Raw genomic sequence first — 19,594 nt, 5'->3', positions numbered from 1 at the left:
ACTTCTCTCCAAGAATATCCCAACAAGCCCCTTAACATGTCTGATACTGATTTTAGTACTGTAGCCTTCAAAATCAGACTGTAGTCTTTTTATGTGTTCACTCATCTGTTACCCAAGTGGGAAACATAGATATTCCCTTAACTCCTCCCTCATCCTCTTTATTCTGCCCCTTTGAAATCTCTACTCTCTCCCCTTCTCTCCATCCCTACCACCACTTCTTTATTCAGGCACTCATCATATACGTGGACTGTTGCAAATCATCTCTCAACTTCAGAGCTCCCTATGTCTAGCCTCTGTCTCCTTCCAGTCTGCCTCTCGTTTTGCTGCTAGAGTGATCCTGTTTTTAGTACATTTGATCATGCCACTTCCTGCTTAAAACCCCTCAGTTGTTCTTTAGTCTCTGTGGTTTAAAGCCTAACCTTAGTATAAAAGTCAATTCAATAGAGAGGTATTGCCTCCTTACTTGACAGTCTGAGATGTGGTGCTGCACCCACCCTGCAGTACGCCAGCCTTCTCAGAAGACAGTTCCTAACTGTTCTACATAGTTCCTTTCTCTTCTTCTGGCTAACTTTGGTTTATTCTTTAGTTTTCACCTTAGGCTTTGCATCTTTCTCAAACACCCCATCTCCATATTTGCCTTAGATGCTTTTCCTGCCTTCTACCTATTTTAATAGCACCCTTTATTTTCCCCTCAGATGAGCCGTTACCACTTTATTATCAGCTGTGCTTGTGGCTCCAACTCCCACCTCTTTCAAGCTGCCCCTTGGAGGATATATACTGAGTCTTTTATACCTTTGCCCCTAGCTTCTTGTACATCTGGGTTTGGACATTTTGAAGAGTGGTAAATATTCATTAATAAAGAGGTGGGGACACATGTACATTTTTCTTTCCTTTTAGTGGGGGGGTTCTTATTTCTGCTCTTCCAGGGGAATTAAAAGCCTAAGGAAAGTGGCAAAAGGAAAAGATCCTTGGGCTAGGGTCTGTGGTACGAAGAATGCACAGTGGACAGGCCTGGGGCTTAGAACTGTCCCCTTACATGTTCTTCATGGCCTGGCAGCTCATTCCCTAGAGCAGTGGTGCTTCAAAGAATGTATGCATGTCTGATGAATACCTACTGCCCACTATCCCCACCCAGTTAGCAGTAGGGGCAGCGGATGTTCATGTCCTGTTGATTCTTCTACATGTATATTTCTTCTTTGCATTTCCAGTCATTTCTCCCACCTGACATTTTCTCCCTGTTCCTTCCATTTCAGAGTTCTTCATGATGATTCTTCTAATGTCTTATTTCCCTTCTTCTGAGAGAGGGGCTCTAGATGCAGCGAAGTTCAAATGATGATGATGTTAGCATCTCAGTGTACAACTCTGGATGCATTGGTACTTTCTAACAGAAATATTGATATAGATGAGGATTAACAATCCAAATAAAATAGTGTACTTCAGATATGAGTTAAATTGGCTTTTATTTGTGAGAAATTACATTCTGAGTTTTAAGAAATTTTGAAACAAAACTTAAGTCTGTTAGTTAAGGGCTTACCTGCTGTGGTGAAGTTACCATCATGCTGTACCCTTTGCTGTACCCCCCCCTCCTTTAGTACCCCGATTTCTTAGCTTTGCAGATAGTGACCTAAAAGTTCTATAAAGGCACCATTTCTTGGGAGGAACTCCAAGTTGGCCCCTCTGGAAGGTGGGTTGGAAAATGGGGAGGAGGTGCACATTTGTATTTCTCTGCAGTCAAATCAGAAAGGTTCAAACAATTATTTGCTGTCATATTTAGAGTACACTTGGCTGGTTTTGAGATTGAGTTTATGCAGATAGTTAGCTGGAGCCTCTAAAGAAGAAAGCTCTTTATTCTTAAATGACTGCTTAGTAATCTACATAACAAATGAGCCATTTTGCTTCAGAGATGTGAAATAGGCATCTATAAGTGAATAGTTTTTGAAACTAAAGTTGTTAAGACAAAGTTCATCTTTTCACAGTAGGGTTTCTCCAGAAAACCCTCTTTACTCTATTGAAATGCAGCTAGTTTGAACTAGGAAAGCATATTCCAATAATAGGCCCATGCAATTAGCCTTTACTATAATGGAGTGGATGCTGGAATTTTTTTGTGTATTATTATCATCAATTGATGTTAGTCCCAGGGGAACCGCATAATAGCTAGAAAACCTTGATTGAGAGATGCAGACAAAGGTTTCTTATTCATAGGCGTGCTTTAGTTCTTGAAACTAAATAAATGTTAGGCTCTTAAATCTTATACTTTTTTAGTAACCATCTGTCGATGGTTAAGATTAAGAATTGGTGCTTCAGAACTATGTCATTATTTTGAATTAGAAGAAAATGTTGTCACTTCATTTAGTGCCATATTCATACGAGACCTTGTGTAGAAATGACACAGTGGTGTGCTGGTGAATGCTGAACAACCACCTATGGGGGGATAAAGCCCTGATTTGTAGCATTTACTGATTTTTGAGGTATAAATATACTCCACCATGCCTGATTTCAGACTACAGATGGTGAGGTCACTGAACTTGAAGTTGGGAAGAGATGCATATAATCAGTTGGCTTCAGCACACTGCCAAATTCACCTCAGCCACTAAATGTTTAAAATCTTACAGCCGGTACTTTTAATACTTGTCTCATTCCTGACTGTACTTTTGTCCTTTATTTTCTAAAAACTAGCCTTATGGATGTATAACTTACGCACAACAAAATGTAGCAGTTTCAGATGTACAGCTTGATGAGTTTTGACGAATGTGTGCCCCGCCACAGTCTTGACACCTATTGCCTCTTCTGCGTGCAGTCGCCAGATGGATTTCCCCAGATCTTGCTTTGCATCCACTGCTCACCTGTGCCATATACTGTTCATACGATAACGTGCAGAATTCCGTAGCCTGGCGCTCAACCATCTTGCCTCTTGTTGGCTTCTCTGGCCTTGTTTACTATGGCTTGGCTACGTGAATCTCTTATTAAAAAACAAAACAAAAACTGTTCAGCTGGTTTCTAACACAGTTCCTGTATCTGTCCCTCTGCTCGTGTCTGTACCCTGCTTGCAACACTACTGTAACCTCACATTGCTCTTCTCTTGACTGTCCTGCCTTTCCGCAAATCTGGCTCACATCCCATTTTCTTCTTATACAATCAAGTCTTTAGTGATTACTCCCTCATCTGACCTATTGTACCACTGTTCGGCACTTAAGTTTGCAACTTATATTGAAGTTCCAGATTTTTTATGGAGTAATTTGGTCTTCCCTAGCAAAGTTGTAAACTATGATAGGGTAGAAAATGTCGTACAGCTCAATTTTTAGCACGTGGCTTTGTTTAAAAAAAAAAAAGACTTAAGCGGTTCTTCTTTTTTTTTTAAATTTATTTAGTTTTGGCTGTGTTGGGTCTTCGTTACTGCATGCAGGCTTTCTCTAGTTGTGGCTGTGTTGTGGTGTGCAGGCTTCTCATTGTGGTGGCTTCTCTTTGTTGCAGAGCATGGGCTCTAGGCGCGCCGGCTTCAATTGTTGTGGCACGCGGGCTCTAGAGTGCAGGCCCAGTAGTTGTGGTGCACGGGCTTAGTTGCTCCGCAGCATGTGGGATCTTCCCGGACCAGGGCTCGAACCTGCGTTCCCTGCTTTGGCAGGGTGGATTCTTAACCACTGTGCCGCCAGGGAAGCCCAATAAATGGTTCTTGATGACAGTAACCTTTCCAGTGGCTCTTCCAAATCAGCTACCAACTCAGTGACACTGTTGGGGAGAATAGTACTGTGCTATATCATAGATCTCTTAGGGGATGAAAGTTTGGTTTGTCACGGAGTATAAATTTATAAATGGCCAGTAAAGTCTCTCAAAACCAGTGTTAGTCATTAAAATGCACAGTGGAGCTTTTATATCTGCCTTGAACATTCATCCAAAGGTGGTTAGCATCATGGACTTTGAACTTTTGGCAAGATTTAAACATTTAAAGTAGGTCCCAAAAGAAAATTCTTTGTTCCTTTCAACCAGCTTTATTTCACTTTTTGGAGTCCTAGTAAGAAGTCAGTAGGGTGTATCTCATTGATTTCCTTCCTGTTCCAGGAAGCCATATTATGGTATTCTGAAAGAACTTTTGTGTCTTTCTCAGTAACTTTACTGTAAGATTGTTTTTCTTTTTCTTTTACTTTCTCTGTGCAGATGTGCTTTGTAGAAATCTGACGTTGAAAGATAACCTAACAAATATTTAGGACAATTATAGGTGCCTTTCTCTATTTCACAGCCTACCTTGCCGGTTTCTTTTCTTCCATCCTTTAAATAATGGATTTACTCAGGTTCCTCATCTTTTGGTAGCTGCCATGCCTTTCTTGGGTGATTTCATCTATTGGTGCCCAAATACAAGTGTCTCCAAATTTTAAAAATTCCATATCTCTTGAGTTCCAGTCTTGGATAGGCAAATGCTTACTGGATATCTTCAATTACCTGGCCTTCAGAGACCACAGATTCAACATGTCCTAAATGGGACATCTTCTACAAGTCTAATGCCCTCTCTTACTGCTGATGCTGTCTTGCTGAATGGTATCACCATCCCCAAATAACTGAAGCCTAAAACCTTGGAATCATCCTTGGCATGTCCCTCTTCCCTCACCTTCCATATCAGTCAGATTCACCTCAAACATTTCCCTTAAATCCTTTTCCTTAACTCTGTTTGAAGTCAGGCTAACCTCATGCTTTGTTGGGAGGGTGACTTCCCCACCCCCCAAGTCTTTAATTGGTGAACTAAGAGCAGATCCACTTCCCTGGCTTCAGATTAACCGAGCTCATGAGTCTGAAATTGGAAAGCTAGTATATAATTTTCAGTGTGTTCTCTCCTAGGCATAGCCAGGAGCCCATACCATAATTAGAGAAGGTTATCTGAGAAGGAATCAGAACAAAAGCTAAATCAAATGTATAATGGCTTGTCACGATCAGATGATACGATACCACTGTCTCATAACAGGGAGATCCCTTGTGACCAAAAAACTCATCTATGAGCAAAGGCTCCTCCTCTCCTGCCTAGTTGCTTCACTGGCCCCTGCCAGCCTTTCTCTTTTTTAATTCTTCTTCAGTGCTTGCAGGGGAGACCATTGCTGTTGAATACCTTGTTTCTTTACATGTATGAATGCATTCTTTCTGGCTCTGCTTGAATCTTGTTTTGTGGCAAACCAGGCTTTCTCTTTTAGATGGCTTGCACCCCTCTCTTACTAGTCATTATGTGTTGATCTTGAGTTGAAGTTTGAGGGCCTTCTTATTTCTTGTGTTTGGAGAAAACTTCATTGTAGCTGCTGAGAGCAAAAGGCTAATCTCCCCTTGGGTTCAGCTGGCAACGTTACCTCCTGAAAACACCCTCTCCCTTCCCCACCCTCCTGGGTTTGGAGCATCCTCTGTATACCTCCTTCGCACCTCTGGGTAACCCTTATCATAACACTCATTTATTTCACCGTTTGGTAGTTGGTTGCCTGTCTGTTTCCCCATAAGAACTTGAGCTGTCTGAGGGCTGATCCCACTGTCTAGCATGGTGCCTGGCACCCATTTACATAATTCACTTTAACCAGTGTTTGTTGAGCACCGACCATAAGCCAGACAAAGAATAAGTGAGATAAGGTTCCCTGCCATCTTGGAACTTAGATTTTCTGGAGGTGAGGGAGGATGTAAACAGACAAAATAGTACTGTGGTAAGACATACAAGGAAACAGACAGTGGGCTGAAGTAGAGAATAGTTGGGGGTCTGTTGGGGTATGTACTTCAGGTGATAAGAAAGATTGCTGAGGAAGTGGCATTTAAGACACACCATAAAGGATAAGAAGAAGCAAGCTATCTGTAGAAGTAAAGAAGTCAGGGCTAGCCAGAAGTAGCCATTGCAAAGGCCCTGAGGAGGGCAAGAGCTTGTGTTTCAGGAAATGAAAGACCAGTGTAGCTAGAAACAAAGGAAGAATGGGCCATGAATGTACTGTGTCGGTCATATTATGGGCTCGGATGAGTGAAATAAGACAACTGTTGATACAGTGATTCACATAGGTTAAGATTTGTTTGGAACTAGAACTTGGTTATTTGTTAGAACTTGTGATTCTAAGTTTTCTTTTTGCATATTCCTTTCTGGAAAGTGAATTTTCACAAATAACGATTGAAAGAGAACTGAGAATTTCAGTCTTCTGTGAAACATAGCCTACAATTGGCCAAACACTCATAGGAAGTTCCTTTTTATGCCTAAGTTTCTATCCCTAGGGAGCCTATAGTACAGCCAGATAAGCCTTCTATATCATACTGAGCATTTTCACTTAGTCTTACTGACTGTCATTATTTTCTGCTGGTTGATCTACTATTTCAGCACAACTCTTGAGATAAATATTATTAATTTAATATGATATCCTCATCTGAAAACCAATTCAGGATAAGCATAGCTGATTTAAACTTGTATGAGTACATTTTGTTTTGTACTCATGAATTTTGAATTATAATGATTGAGGTAACTTTAAAATACTATTTAAAAAACTATATTTTGGGGCTTCCCTGGTGGCACAGTGGTTGAGAATCTGCCTGCCAATGCAGGGGACACGGGTTCAAGCCCTGGTCTGGGAAGATCCCACATGCCGCGGAGCAACTGGGCCCATGAGCCACAACTACTGAGCCTGCACGTCTGGAGCCTGTGCTCTGCAACAAGAGAGGCCGCGACAGTGAGAGGCCAGCGCACCGCGATGAAGAGTGGCCCCCGCTCGCCGCAACTAGGGAAAGCCCTCGCACAGAAACGAAGACCCAACACAGCCAAAAATAAAATAAATAAATTAATTAATTAAAAAACAAACAAAGAAACTATATTTTGGGGGCTTCCCTGGTGGCGCAGTGGTTAAGAATCTGCCTGCCAATGCAGGGGACATGGGTTTGAGCCCTGGTCCGGGAAGATCCCACATGCCACGGAAGAACTAAGCCCGTGCGTCACAACTGCTGAGCCTGCGCTCCTGAGCCCACGTGCCACAACTACTGACCCCACGTGCCACAACTACTGAAGCCCGCATGTCTAGAGCCCATGCTCTGCAACAAGAGAAGCCACCACAATGAGAAGCCTGCGCACCGTGACGAAGAGTAGCCCCGGCTCGCTGCAGCTAGAGAAAGCCCACACACAGCAACAAAGACCCAGTGCAGCCATAAACAAATAAATAAATCTATATTTTTAAAAACTATATATTTTTAAAAACTATTGTTTGGATTTTTGTTAGGTGCAAGACTACTTTCCTTCCCTTCTCATCCATTTTGTGCCTTTCTCTGCCCAGGTTGCTTAAGCACTATTGGGCTTAATGGGGAGCAGAATCCTGAGTAGGTAGACAATGAGTAGCAGCTCTACCACTTACCTTGGAAGGCGTCACAGACTGGACATACCTTCATCTTTATAGTGGAAGAAGTACCTGCATGATAGGCATTGAGAGGATTAAATGAAGTAATATATGTATGACACTAACATCTCTTTGTAGAGGCTTGGTAAGTATTTGGCACCTATTAACCTTCAACTACCCTGTGCATAAATATGATTATCTCCACTTTTGTACAGGCGGGAAAAGCAAGCCTTAGAGAACATTCACTTGCTCTAGGCTGGTGCTTCTCAAACTTTTATGTGCACACAAATTAATGGCAAATATTTTTAAAGTGCAGATACCGGTTCAGTTAGTCTGGAATGGGACCCAGTTTCTGCATTTCTAACAAGTTTGCCACCTTGAGTAGTTAGACCCTAGGCTACTTACCTAGAAAGTGGTGGAGCTGGGCCTGAAACCCAGGTTTGGTCTAAAGAGAACTATTTAAAATATCAGATTCACCCAAGAAATAAGAAATTAACTTCACATCCTAGTTGGGGCATAAGTTTAGACGTATAAAAGATTTAAGCATTTAGAGAAGTAGGTAAGATACTACTCCTGTCATTTAATTGAGTGATGCCATGTCAGACTAAACTTTCCTTGTTTTCAGCTTTTTCTGTCCAGGTTCTGGAGTTAACCTATTCGATGAGTTAAGTGAGATTTAATTGGCTAGCTTTGTCTTTGAGATAGTTAGTGAAAAGGGCTTCATATCCTAGTGTGTTTTTGTTCATGAATCTTGGAGGGCCACCTTCACAATCAGGTGTTGTGTTGGAGAGGCAAGAAGGAAGGTCAGCAGAGTGGGAAAAGCTTTAATTGCCAATATTGTTGAGAGTATGAGGAAAACAGGTTGGCTCATATGACAGTGGTTAGAAAGTGACTGTATGCACCCTTTTTGAAAGACATTTAGGCACTATCAAAAGTACAGCAAGGGGCTTCCCTGGTGGCGCAGTGGTAGAGAGTCCGCCTGCCAATGCAGGGGACACGGGTTCGTGCCCCGGTCTGGGAGGATCCCACATGCCGCGGAGCGGCTGGGCCCGTGAGCCATGGCCGCTGAGCCTGTGCGTCCGGAGCCTGTGCTCCGCAACGGGAGAGGCCACAACAGTGAGAGGCCCGCGTACCGCGCAAAAAAAAAAAAAAAAAGTACAGCAAGATACGCATACTGAGATGTTCATTGTAACCGTGTAATAGCAAAACACTAACAGCAACCTACCTGCTCACTAATGGATGCTTAGTTATTTAACTTATGGTACATGGACATTGCACAGGCATTTTTTTTACGGGAGCTTAGATCTATGTGTACTAATAAAGAGGTCCTCCATATATAACCTGAAGAAAGGTGTTTACAGAAGAGTTTACACCTGTCTGTCTGGGTGTACATGATGATGTTAATGTGTGTATATATAAACATTAATATAGACAATAATAATATCTGGGCAGTGGGATTAGAGCGTTAAGGGAATGGGGAGGCTGCTTTATGCCCCACACACATTTTAAAAGACAATTTTTTAAAAACCTAGAACTCAGTGCTTCACCAGATGAGGTTATTTAGCTGTACTGTAAGGCGTTCTCAGAACTGCACTCTTGCCCTGTGACTGTGCCGTCAGCAAACTGTTTGTCTCACTTAGTGGCACCTGAGCCTATCAATCCTACTTCTCCCCATGGTACAGACATGGGAGAGGGAAACCTAATAGTTTTGTCACCTTTTCAATGCCAAATTTTCTTACTATATATATACCCACTGTTGTGTATGTCTAGGTTTATATTCTCTTGTTTTGCTAAATAACCAATTTTTTCCCCCTCATTGTTTAATTATTCAGGAAACACTCCTAGTGAGAACCTTGATTTTTTAACGTCTTAACCATAACTCATAACAATACAGCCTTTATTCACTTTATTGTGTGTGTATATTTAAATCTCAAACTTCTGTTTACTTTAAATTATTAGGCTAGCTTATCACATATTTATCACTCCCATGTCTCTTAATTGTACCTGACAACCCATTTCTTAGTATGTATTAATCATTTCTGTTGGTCTTGAGCTAGCAAGTTTACTAACATAGGAAGAAAGCTTCCTTTCTCAGCTCTGTCACCTGTTACTTGTATGATGCTTAAAATAGCTGCAACCTCCCTTGTTGTATCACATTGCACACCTAGTTTACAGTCCACTTTCACCCCACATCTCTTGACTTTCCAGGGTTTTCTACTTAACTCAGTCACATTGGGGTTGTTTTTCTTAGGGTAGGATGTTTCTTTAAAAGAAACTTTTTTTTTCTATTTTAAAATATTATTTCTTTCGCTTATTTTCCTTATGGACTTTTTTTTTTAAAGCAACATTTAAAGTTTCTGGTAATTTTTTATCCCATTTTTTTATCCTAATTATTTATAAAGGTAATAAATGAAGGCAGCTTATAATGGCTACTTGAACATATCAGATAGAGTATTTGCCTACCAACTACCCTTGGATATAGTTTTTAAGCAGAATTTCAATCAAGAAGACACTGCTATTTTCTGTATCACTTTAGATTACTTTTTAATCCTTTTTTATACTGTTTAGCCAAGCCTTTATTAAATTTCCAACAGATACTTGCTATGTTACCTCTCATAAGTCTTCCAAATGGGTAATAGAAACTGGCCCAATTGAATAAAAGCATATTCGTTTGTTGTGGAATGCAGAGTTCTCTACATGGTGGATTGTGCTTTAATTTAGCATCCTATCCAGTGTATTCATCTGTAGTTGTGCTTTTTTCAGTATAAAATCTTGACAGTGATCTTGAACCTGCCACTTATTCCTTTGTACATGTATTGCTTTAAAAAAGCCTGAGTCTGTGCTGCTCACTTCCCCCTTATACTTTTTATGAAATCAGGGTTGTTATTAACATTTGACATCTACTCTGCCTAATGAACATGGAGTAGTAAAGGGAATGGCAGGCATTGGTCATTCATGTTCTGGGAAAGAACTAGGGAGTGAGGAGGCACTGAGACCAGGGCTTACAGAGCAGTGATTTATAAGGGCAAGCCAATTGTTATCTTTCCCCCTTTGTTCTGGGTTTACAGGCATTTATATTTGAATTTTAAAGAGCTTGCTGTAAGAAATTTTCCTTGAGATTATTGAAGTCATAAAATTACGATGAGGAATCATTGGTCTCTAGAGACACAAACTCGTAATTAGCCAGTGCAGAGAAGGAAAGGAAGAAGAGCCATGGCCTGGGTCGCGGACCTGGGTCTTTCCATCAGTAGTTCCATGACTTCAAGGTGTGTTGATTGTTCTTTTTTTTTTTTTTAAGACTATGACCATATATCTAAGATCTGCTTCTCATTTCTGTGATCCACTGTTTTTCACTCTTCCATAATCTTCATCTACTAAATGGGTACCACTGCTTGGTATTTGTTAATTTTCATGGTATTTATTAATTTTCATACATCACCTTGCATTTGTAATGTACTATATTTCACTTGGAGACTGGCAAAGAAAATATTTCCTTTAAAATGTCACTGCTTACTGTGAAAGACTCACATATGCCTTGATTAGAATATCTGTGGATAGGGATTATCAAACACTTAGCTTAATTCTATTTTCATTGAGTGGCATTGTAGTCTGCATGTCAGGTGTTAGGGTAAAACCTGGTCTGCTATATTTAAAATGAATAAAAGAAGTAAAATTCTCAAGGATTTTCTGAGAAGAGAAGAACACTGGAAACATGATTACAAATACACTGCATAGATACTCCATAAAGCAGTATTAGCTTCTTACTGAGAAGCTGCTTCATGATGCACTTTGCTCTGCACTGTGGATGGCTTGGTTAAGTAGCCCAGAAGGGGAGGTAGAATGTGTTTTAAATAGACGTTTCCGTTAGGATTTTGCAGATGGCCACCTGACTGTGGGGAATTCATCTCTGGGGAAATTATACGTTGCCTGGGACTTTGAAGTTTTCAGGTGCTATTGTCATCTATAAGGTTGTGATTCATGTGTTTTTCTTCTCCAGCCTTCTGTGATTAGGTAGTCTGCCTTTGGAATGACAGCGTTCTTTCTTTTAATATGTCCTATCTTCTAAAAAAATTTTTAACAGATTTTCTAGATCATTGGTTTGGATTTTCATTGTCAACTTGATGTCTCTGGGGTATCCTGCATCTTGGGAATTTTGCAAGTCTTTATTTTTTCTCAGCAGTTCAAAGTTGTATTCCAAGTTTACACATTTAAACTGGGTGTTTGACCAGCTGATAGTTCTTTAGCAGTGAGTGTCCCCTATCTACATAAGTAGAGTGTAGTTAAATATATACAGTCTTATGATTTTAAAAAAAAGAAATGATAAGTATTGGAAATTAAATAAATAATGTCATTAAAATTTTCAAGTGTACACAAGATTAAAGATTACTTTAGGGCTTCCCTGGTGGCGCAGTGGTTGAGAGTCCACCTGCCAATGCAGGGGACACGGGTTCGTGCCCCGGTCCGGGAAGATCCCACATGCCGCGGAGCGGCTAGGCCCGTGAGCCATGGCCGTTGAGTCTGCGTGTCCGGAGCCTGTGCTCCGCAACGGGAGAGGACACAACAGTGAGAGGCCCGTGTACCGCAAAAAAAAAAAAAAATTAATGAATCCCCATTATCCAAATTAAAATTTTACAGTTATCAGTATTTTCTCTCACATCTGTTTCTCTTCTTTATGAAATATTTTAGGGTAAATCCCAGACATTGTTGTCATTTAACACCTACATATATCAGTAGGCCCCTCTTAAAAATGTGAACGTTTTCTTAAATAAGCATAATGACATTATCACACTTAAGAAAATAAGCAGTTTTGGGGGAAGGTGATTTATTTTTAACGTACTGTGAATCAAGCTGTAACAAACCAAATTCTGAAAAGTAAGCTTTTCATTAACCTTTTATGAGTTATTTAAGAGTAATAATACTATTTAAGTAATACACTGTTAATTTATGTACATGGATTTGTATATTTTTAGTTAAAAATAAGCAATGCTTTGTTGCCATAAAATAGCAAAGCATCAAAGTATATTAGGGACATCCCTGGTGGCGCAGTGGTTAAGAATCGCCTGCCAATGCAGGGGACACGGGTTCGAGCCCTGGTCCGGGAAAATCCCACATGCTGCGGAGCAACTAAGCCCGTGCACCACAACTACTGAGCCTGTGCTCTAGAGCCCGTGAGCCACAACTACTGAAGCCCGCGCGTCTAGAGCCCGTGCTCCACAACAAGAGAAGCCACTGCAGTAAGAAGCCCGCGCACCGCAACAAAGAGTAGCCTTCTCTTGCCGCAACTAGAGAAAGCCCACATGCAGCAAAAAAGACCCAATGCAGCCAAAAATAAATAACTAAAATGAAAAAAGAAAGTCCTGGGCTGCAGTTGTCCAACTTGAAATAAAGATCAAAAAAAAAGAAAAGTTTGTATGTTAAAGAGCTGTTTCTATTTTATCAATAGCCTTCTAAATATTTTGAGGTGTTTAATAGGAATTTGAACTTTTTAGAAAATGTAAATCTTATTTCTGTTTTGAGTATTTTCTTGGTCTCAAGATGGCCTCATTGTTTTTCCATATTTCCCTTTGCTTTTCTCTCTCTCACTTCTGCAACTGGGTCATTTCTGACTATCTGACTTTGTAAATCTGCTGTATAAAACATTTTGTTGGGGTCGAATGGCGCTTAGATTTCTTATGTATCTCTCTGATACACTTCTTTTTTCTAAAACCTATTTGAAAAAATTATTTTCCATAACTTATGACTCTTAATTTTTCTTTTGAGTTTTTTACTTTATTATTTGGGAATCTGGTAGCAGAATAATGCATCTAGGGAAGAGCTAAGTTATAATGATTTTCCCATTTAACATTTACTTATATCATGCCAGTGTTTACTTTGGTTTCTGACATGGAAGCTTTAAATGAAAGCATAAACTTGAGAAGAGAAAAAAAAAAAAGCCCCAAAACTCCAAAGGCTAGTATGATTTACAGTCTGCTGGGTGGTAATGAACATGCTTGCTGTTTAACTTAATTTTTGCACTATCTTTGTAAAATTTAAGAAATACATGCATGCTACTTTTTACCCCTTAGTGAGTCTTAAGTGTTCAGTATATCATAGTAAGTTGTCAGATTGTTGCTTTACTTACTTCTGGACAATACATATTTATTTTGAAGAGGCTATTTTTAAATAAGTGATAACTTCCTCACTCTGAAGTTGTTTAGTTTAGTTGTAAACCTGAAAACATACAGCTAAAAATTATGTATTTTATTTACTGGAGAAAGTCTTGCTTAGAATTATTTACCCTTTTAAAAAAAAAAAATTCCGTGAACTTTGGTTATCTGATTTTTGCATCCTACCATAGATACATTTGAAGGAATGGTAGCCCAGTGACGGCTCTCAAACGCACCTAAAGAAGGAAGAGAAACTAGGAAAAGAACCTGCCAATCCCTTCAGCCTAAGAGTATGGGAAATTTCTACTTCAGGAAATAAGTATATCCCTTACGGTTCCTAAGGGCATCATTGTATTTTGTAGTACTGTATAGCAACTATTATTCATAATGATGACTTAACATGAAGAAAGGCTTAAGGGGCTTCCCTGGTGGCGCAGTGGTTGAGAGTCCGCCTGCCGATGCAGGGGACACGGGTTCGTGCCCCGGTCCGGGAAGATCCCACATGCCGCGGAGTGGCTGGGCCCATGAGCCATGGCCGCTGAGCCTGCGCATCCGGAGCCTGTGCTCCTCAACGGGAGAGGCTACAGCAGTGAGAGGCCCGTGTACCACAAAAAAAAAAAAAAAAAGAAAGGCTTAAGGATATAGAAGGAAACTTAATTTTTTTAGATATTGTAAAAAAAAAAAAGTGTTGCTTAAGTAAATTTTAGTCACATGGAAATTAGTCAGCTTGTGTATTTATTTTATGTTAAAAAAATTGAATTCCTGGTTCTGTCTGACGCTGAGCCAGGTAGATACCTTTGTAGATAGATCATTTCATCTTCAACAATTCTGTTTGTGAGGTAGTAACCCCTCCCCAAAGTAAAGCCCCCCCCCTTTTTTTTTAGAGATTAAGAAACAAACTCCAAGTTAAGCAGTTTACAAGGTAACTCCTTTTAAATCGCAAGTTTCCCAAGCTGCTTACAGTATATTGCCTCTTGGTTCGTCCATTTATACTTCAGATTTAGCATGTTCAGAACTGAACTTAGCATCTTTGTTCCACTTTGCCCTTAATAGTATCACCTCATCTCTCTGACAAACCTAAATCTATCCTTAGATCTCAGACTGGCAGCCTCAGTCTATGCCTGCCTTACAGCTTCATTCATGTGTTCATTTTATACATATTGATTGGGTACCTACTGTGTGCCAGGTACTCTTCTAGGCGCTAGGAAATGGCAGTGAACAAAATAGACAATCCTATTGGCGCGCGGGCTTCAGTAGTTGTGGCTCGCCGGCTCTAGAACACAGGCTCAGTAGTTGTGGTGCATGGGCTTAGTTGCATGCCGCATGTGGGATCTTCCCGGACCAGGGCTGAAACCTGTGTGCCCTACATTGGCAGGTGGATTCTTAACCACTGTGCCACCAGAGAAGGTCCCTCATAAGCTCTTAAGAGAGCTGCAGTAGCTAAGTTCTTCTAAATTGTCATGCTTGTTAAATGCTAAAGTTCTGATAACTGACTACATTAATTTTTCAGAACTTTTATAACGAAAAAATTCAAACTAGAGAGAAAAATATAATGAAAACCCCATGTACCCATCACTCAGATTCAGTAATTGTTGACTCAGGACCAATGTCCTATCTTCTGTACCTCTCTCTCCTAACTCTTCCCACACTGGATTATTTTGAAGCAAATCCTGGACCTACATTTTAATTAGTAAATATTTCAATTTATATCTCTAAAGGAGAAGGTTTCTTTATAAACATAACCCTCACAGTATTATTTTTGTGATATTTTGTTCGTTAGTGGATTAGTAGACATACCATATTTTTATCAAGAAAACTAGGTAGTGAAGGTTGCCCAGTTTCTTCAACTTTCGTGATGTGATTAATCTCAAGGAGAGTTTAAGCAGACTGGTCTGAACATGTGGATAGAAAGCCCACGCAAATTGCTTTTACCTTCTGCACAGAAGCAACCCGTTCTTTATCCTAGTCCCTTACTGCCATGGGCACAGCTCAGGGAGGCCACCTTCCTTTATCTTACAGACTCACTATCAGCAAATTTAGGAAGCAATGCTGTATGAATCCTTGACCTGTTAACAGGCTTAGCCCTTGGCTCCCTTTCTGGAAAATCCCAGAAGTATATAAAAATCATTTCTAAAATCCCGACAGACACGTTTTGCCAAGAATGTCAGTTATCTCTTGACGGCTTGGCATTAACCTTTAAATATTACATTGTGTAATCATAATGCCATTCAGGGAAAATAAGTTGGTGGGTGGCTGGCATTTTAAAAGTGAAATGAACTTGGGTTCCTGGGAATGTTAATCATTATTCTACTGAAAATGCTGACATTTCTTAATAGTGAAATGCTAAGTAAGTAAAAAGCAGTATTTTACAAATAACTTAGAGGTGAGTAAAATGTGATTTTTATGGGTTTATTTAACATATTTTTACCAGAACAGTATCTGAAGGATATTTTATATTTTCAAGCTTTGAAAGTGAGAAAGTAATGAAGGAACCTTCTAGTGAGTTCCCACCAGGCTACTAGCCTGACCAGCACATCTCAGAAATAGATCATTGTAACCTGTCATTGTAACCTGCCTTCTCATTTGCCTTCCTTGTCCTTGACTTTGCAGCAGGGAGCAGAAAGAAACTCGTGGCCTCTACCATAAATATACATGGTAACAGTAGTCAAGTAATTTTATATTTTTTGTGGGTAAGTCATTCATTCATGGTGATGGAATGGCTTATTTTTAATGCAGTGTTTTTCTTTCAACTAAACTTAAATTCTTTTTTTCCATCTGATTTAGTGTCTGTACCACTCCAAGGCAGCATAAATTTAGTACAGCTTCTTCATTTTACCAACTTGGTAGAAGTTTTTAAAGGTTTCATTCAGTTTACTTTTAGCTTTTCATGTGAAATGGACTATAATAACACTTTAATTTACAGTATAATGTGTAATTTAAGACAGACCCAGTGTATCTGGAATGTGGGTTATACCAGGGATCATGGGAAAGAGGAGGTTTGGAGCATTAATTTCTAATCTCATTTTCACATGACCTTTTCAAAAGGAGAATCTTCTTTGAAAAGTAGGTAACAGCATGGACTAAATCCCAAACAGATCACAAAATGGAAGAAACCCAGACTTAACTGCATCTACATAAAAGATAGAAAAGATATCTTCAGTTTTCAAGAGGGGACATTCATGTGGATAACTTATAATTTTAAATGATTAATTAAGAGTAATTGCTGTAGATTAGTGTCATTCATAGCAAGTTAGGTCTGATTGATAGGGAATGCTGCTTTTACAGATTCTTATATTGTAAAATTAGTTTGACTTCTTTTGTTAAACTCATTTAATCCTCTACCTTACTTCATTATTATCCTTGCAAATTTATTTAGTTTAATGTCTGAGATATCTTTATATGTGGTACTACAGTGTATTCATTTTGACTACTTCTGGATACCCCAAGTTAAACAGAAACATACATTAGAGGAGCTCTGGTTGGGGAGAAGACACTAGTAAACAATAATAGACACTAGTAGCAGCCTGTTGCATAAATGGCTTATAATTCTTTTTCCTATTGATAAATACTTAAATTATTTTCATTTTAAAAATTTAAATAAAAAATATCTGTACATGTATCAGATAGTCTTATATTTAGTAAACTTCTTTTATTAAATAGTAACATATGTATAAAAAGTGCACAAATCATTTTTGTAACTCATTGATAAATGGAACTGTAAATAAAAGTGTAATCAGCACTCTAGAAGTCCCTCTCAAACCCCTTTCCAATGACCAGGCCCCACTAGAGGGTGACCACTATCCTAATTTCTAACACCTTGATTCATTTAGCCTGTTTGAAATGTGTGTAGATGGAATCATATTGTATGTGCTCTTTGGTATCTGCTTTCTTTCACTTACTGTAATATCTTTGAGACTCATCCATTTACATGTACAGTTAATTTTTTATTGCTGTGTAATATTCTGTTGGGTGACTGTACCATAATTTATCCTTTTTACTGTTGATGAACTTTTGGGTTGTAACCTAATTTTTGGATATTACAAGTAGTGCTATACGAACATTCTTAAACGTGTTTTGGTGAACATAGCTATTCCTGTCTACTGGGAATAGTGCTGATGAGTGTGGGACATGCATGTGTGCAGCTTTACCGTGCCAACAGTTTTCCAAAGTGGTTGAAACCGTATCACACTCCCACCAGCAGTGTCTGTTTTTTGTTTTTTTAAAAATAACTTGAAAGAAGTGAAATTTGAGTAAAAGAGTAAATTCATTTTAAGTAGTATAGTGCTAAATTTGTCCTCAGGAATACCAATTTATACTCCACTGAACACTGGGTTTTATCTAGCTCTTTCATCTTTATGAATTAATAGTGGAAAATATCTCATTTTTAAACTAATGAGTTGGACTTTTTATGGCTTAATTTCAATTTTCTCAACTTGGCTCTTCTGGTCTTTTCTTTTTAGTTTGTCCTTTGTCCTGACTTTATTTTTTATAATATAGAAGTTTTAAATGTGTGTCTGTGCTTGCATCTGCTGATTTTTCCCTCTGTGGTTTCTGGCTTTGGTGTCATTCTTAAGAAAGCCTTTTATCCCCAAGGTTTTTTTTGTTTGTTTTTTTTGAGAACTTAGTTATTTGTAATTAACTTTGTTTATTGTAACTAGATTTGACTTTTACTAACACAAGGGAGCTTTTTTGGTTGTTTTTGTTTTAAAACAATTTAAACATGTACTTTAATTTATTACATTAGCATTAGCTTTGGAATATTTTGTAAGGAGGTGCCAGGAAGAATTTAGTACACCAAAGCATGCATGCATGTTTCGTTTGACCATGAGAAATGAAGCCAGTTTTCCAATGTGGATACTATTTGAATCCTTTCAGTGTGCATGTTATTAAAATAGTTTTCAAAAAGAATGAGATCAAATAGGCTGAATTATCTTATTATTTAATATCTCTAGTGGATACTGTTCATTGCTCTTGAGCAAGGACTTTGCCAAAAATACACCTGGCCTCTGTTCTGTGGCCTACAGGACAAAGGATTGGAGAGCCAAATACTTAATTTCAAGCCTTTAAAACTAACATTTTTCTCTATTTAAGAGATCACTTAAAATTTCTTTGGCTTTTTTTCTTTTGTATAATAGTACACATAATTAAAATGTAATTTGCACTGGTGGTTGAGAAAGATGAGACCAGTCTGTCATATCTGGTTGTTGTTGGTGGTTTTTTTTAAGGTTACAGTGGGATTTGAGAGCTCCCGAAAGCCCCCACCATCTAAAATTTTTCTAGTAGAGTCATTATTGGGTTAGACCACAAAGCAGAGACAAAACAGATATTAAGCCAGTAGCCCTCTCTTCTGCTGATGTGGGTTGGTTTGGTTTCTATAATCAAATCTTAGTACCTTAAAGGGGTGGGTCTCGGGACAAGTAAATTTTTGAGGAAGGGCACACAGAAGTGTTAGTGCTCTGTGATTCCAACCCCGAGCACATAAGAACCTAGAGGCCAGTCTCAAGGGGATGGAAAAGAGGGAGGAAAAGAGTAGGTGAAAATAAATACTACAGATAAGATTTAAAAAAAAAAATTTTTTTTTTGCTTGTCTTTTGCATTTGGCAATGCTACTTATAGCAAGGTTATATCACTAGTTATTTTGATTATTCTCTAAGCTAGGGAGAAAATTATGGGGACTTCCTGAGTAAATGTGTAATTTTAGGAGCACAGCATTTCCAGTTCAGGAGAATCGGTGTTTTGCTGAGTGCTTGAATTTGACTAAAGGGAATGCTGGATTTATGTTAAAGGGTCATTGGGGATAGGATGGGGTGGGGACAGTACAGAGGGGAGAAAAACTAAAATTAAGTGCCTATTTTTCATACTTATATATACAATGTGGTCTTACACATTTTACATACTTAACCCATTTAATCTTCACAGAGGTCTGTAAAGTGGTGTTTTCCTGATTTGCAAAGGAGAACAAAAGGCTCAGGGAGTGAGTTTACATTATTTTGTCTAGGCTCAAATTCAGTATATGGCAGTTCTAGGATTTGAACCCCAGCTTCTCTGAATCTAAAGCTCATTCATATTCTTTTCACAAGAGCGTATATTGCCTTTTAAATTACAAGAATTATTATTCATGTTTTATAT

At 38.9% G+C, this 19,594-nt stretch overlaps 1 protein-coding gene across 2 annotated transcripts in view; it reads left to right on the top strand.

Moving 5' to 3' along the window:
* UBE2H (ubiquitin conjugating enzyme E2 H) overlaps nucleotides 1-19,594 on the top strand; it is a 98,138-nt gene that overhangs the window by 35,317 nt on the left and 43,227 nt on the right. The window lies entirely within an intron of this gene.

This window comes from Stenella coeruleoalba (assembly GCF_951394435.1).
Source record: "Stenella coeruleoalba genome assembly, chromosome: 9".
In the NCBI taxonomy this organism is placed as follows: Eukaryota; Metazoa; Chordata; class Mammalia; order Artiodactyla; family Delphinidae; genus Stenella; species Stenella coeruleoalba.
This window is presented reverse-complemented; position numbering and strand designations above follow the sequence as displayed.